Source organism: Euphorbia lathyris, chromosome 5, assembly GCF_963576675.1.
Source record: "Euphorbia lathyris chromosome 5, ddEupLath1.1, whole genome shotgun sequence".
NCBI classification, from domain to species: Eukaryota; Viridiplantae; Streptophyta; class Magnoliopsida; order Malpighiales; family Euphorbiaceae; genus Euphorbia; species Euphorbia lathyris.
Genome location: NC_088914.1, coordinates 69999328 through 70003049, shown reverse-complemented (window position 1 = coordinate 70003049; position 3722 = coordinate 69999328).

Here is a 3722-nt window from a genome sequence, read left to right as displayed (position 1 = left end):
CAGTGGTGGAGTCCATATTTCCTTCTTTATTCTACACAACTAAATCTGTCATTGTTTAAGACATTTGGTTGCTTATGCTACATTACTAACACAAGACCTCATAAGCTAAAGTTTGAAGATAGAGCTTTCAAATCAGTGTATCTACGAAGTGCACCTGGCCGAAAAGGTTATAGGGTTTATAACCTTGACCTCAAGAGACATATGGTCTTTAGAGACATTGTGTTTTATGATACACATTTTCCATATTATAAATTCCCTACTTTTACTTCACTCCCTACTCCGTCGTCACCACAAATCATTGTGCCAATTCCTACTGAAAATATATCCCCCAATCATATTAATAGCTTAACTTCCACAATTACTTCTATTTCCAACATATTCTCTTCTTCTCCAATCAACCTTCCTATTCATCAAAGTTCAGAACTACGCAATTCTTCTTTTGAACTTGAAATTCTTTAAACACCTCCAGAATCTTCTTCTTCTACTACTGATTCTATTTCTATTTCTCCAGTTCCTTCATCAGAAACTTCTCCTTTACCACTTTCACCAATCAGCCATTCCACTAGACATAGCAAACCTCCAAATTGGCTGCAAGATTTTGTAGTTAATACTGATACCTCCAAAACAGCCTCTTCTATTACACCTAATGTTCAAATTTCACCCTCTCATTGTGCTTTTCTTGCTCAGATTGTTAAAATCCTTGAGCCCACTTCTTATATTGAGGCTTGTGAGGATCCAAATTGGACTCAAACCATGGATAAAAAGTTAGATGCAACACTTGTTTTGTTACCACTCTGCCTCCTGTCAGGACCACTTACTACTAGATGGGTTTTTCAGGTCAAATACAACCTTGGTGGCTCAATTGAGAGATATAAAGCTCGCTTAGTATCCCGGGGCTATAAGCAACAGTTTGGCATAGATTACACCGAGAGCTTCTCTCTAGTTTAGCATAATTGTTTGATATTGATAACATAGAGATATTATCCCAATGACTAAAAGGGATATTCACCTTGAGAACGCCGCGTATTGATCCCCAAAGGGGAGCTGGTAGGCGGATCTCCACGGATCTGCTCAGAGAGATCCGTTGGCGGACCTATGAGGCGAATCTCTTCATTCACCTGATTCGCCACTGTAACGGCTGGTCGCCGACTCGGCCATAAAGATCATTAATGAGTTATCAATTAGCTAACCGCCAGGTTAAAGATAACTTGTAACCGCCATTAATGGAGCATTAATGGAGGCTTTCTAGTTGCCTGAAGGTTACGACTTCCTAGCTATAAATAGCCTGATTCCCTAGGCTATCAAGGTACACATTCTCACAACCTTTGTCAATTCAGTTTGTTTCCTTGATTCACCTTACTGACTTTGGCATCGGAGCTTCCCCCCGTCGAACCCAACGACGCCCCCACAGGGACGGACGTTGATCAGAATTTCACTACTTGTTATCAATTGGTGCGGTGAGCGTGGAATCCTTAATCAAACAAAGGGTTTTTCGTTCACATTGAGAAACTATGACAACTGGAGATCAGAATCCCTCTTCAGGGATTGAAACACCATTAGTTACACCATCTAGTGCTGGTCGTGCAGATTCAACTGCTCCTGCAATGCACGTTGAAAGTAGTATGGACCCTGATGCTTTCATCAACATGTGTGCACAAGCAATCGGAGAGCGGTTTGGACCCGAGACGGGGAATCGCCTGCGGTCGTTCATGACCCTCCCTCCATATTGGAGCATGGCGTCCACATCGACTGTATCATCCTGGCCCTTGTTAAACTTTGGACCGGGCGCCCAGATTTCCTCCTTTCTCCAAGCTCACAGCACGGATTCCATGGTAACTACTACGGCGGCAGCTGGAGAACGACAAATCAATAGGGAGTTATTCCCTAGTGGTGCAGAAGGAAGTCAAAGGAATGATTCAACCCTTCCGGGCGGATCTACGGGTCCTGGATTAAATCTAGGCGGGTTCAATATCCCAAGGCGCCCACGGACGAATCTCTCCCTTGGCGGATCCGAGGGGCGAACGCATAAAAAGCGTAGAAGGGAGAAAGGTAGGCGGTCCAAATCACCCTCGCCTCGACAACCAAGATCCTCATGTCGGGACAGATCGCCCCCATCTACTGGTCGTAGACGGAGTAAAAGGCCAGCAGAGACAACCCATTTGAGTGGACCACCACCCCCGCCACCCTCGGGAACTGTTGGACACATCCCGTCGGGAAGCCATGGAGGAGGTAGTGGGCAAGCTCCCCCAGGAGGGGGAGGCGGAGGAGGTAGTAACGGAGGAGGGGGCGGACGCGGAAGTGGAGGAAGGCGTTCGCCATCAGATCCATCATCTGGGTCAAGTTCTTCTTCTTCTCCAAGCAGATCTCCACGAAGGGGTCACCCAAGGGCGGATCCGGAGAATTTCGATGATAGAGTTAGAGCTCTGGTGCTCCGTATGAATGAGGAAAATGTCAGGCATAATCCGTTCGCCAATAGAGATTCGCCTTTCGCAGCTTGGATTGAGGCGGAAGAAACTGATAGAGCTTTTAAAATACCTAATCTCGCTATCTATACAGGTGTTGACAATCCGGAAGCTCACGTCAGAAAATACCGGATCCTGCTCAAACTCAACCGTGCCACCGAGCCTGTGCTCTGCAAAATGTTTGTCACCACGCTAGGAGGTCCAGCCTACGGGTGGTTTCAGTCTTTACCTCCGGGCTCAATAAACAGTTTTGATCAATTGAGCAGGGAATTTTGTGCTAAATTCGCCGGTTGTATTCCTCTAGTGGTTAAATCCGGAAAGCTTTTTGAGTTAAAGCAGAAGGCGAATGAATCCCTTCGGGAGTACGTAGACACTTTTAACCAATTGTGCATACAAATCGTTGATGTGGATATCTCCGTAGCAGTGGAATGTTTTGTGAGAAACACCACTTGTAAAAGCTTGCAAGAAGATCTAATTCGAAAGAAACCCACCAGCATGGCAGAATAGATAGAGCGTTGTAAAGACTTTATCGAGGTGGATGACATTCGCCGAGGATCACTGTTATCACCCAAAAGGGACAAGGGCCAATCTCGCCATCGAGATAGAGACAAAGACAAACATCAGGATTCTTCCTCTAGAAGCAAGCAAAGGGGTTCTAAGAATAAATCAACGTTTGTCACCTCTTTCACACCTCTCAACGCTTCTAAAAGTGAAGTCCTTATGTGGATCGAGAACAGTCAACACAAACGGAGCATTTCATACCCCGAACCAAAGGGGGGGAGTACACCAATACTGCTAAAAATCCTAAAAATTATTGTAAATATCACAGGAAAAATGGCCAGGACACCGATGCATGTTGGGAGTTAGCTCGGGAAATCGAGCGTCTCATCGAGAGAGGCAAATTGGATCGGTTCATCTAGAATGATGGCAAGAAAGGAGATGGTGATAGATCCAAAGAGGACCCAAAGAAGAAGGGGAAAGGTACCATTAATGTCATAGCAGGCGGACCTGGATACCAACCAATGCTGAAAAAGGCAAAGACTACCGCTCTTGACAGGGCATCGTTAAATAGCCCCTTTGCCGATGTAGGTCCTGAAATCTCTCCCCATGCGGATGCACTGGTCGTCACCATGATGGTAGAAGGCTGGGAGATGAAAAGAGTGATGGTTGATACGGGGAGTTCGTGCAATGTCATCACCAGAGGAGCTTTTGCCAAACTCATGATTGATCCAATCCAGGTAGAGCCAACTGTGGTTGATA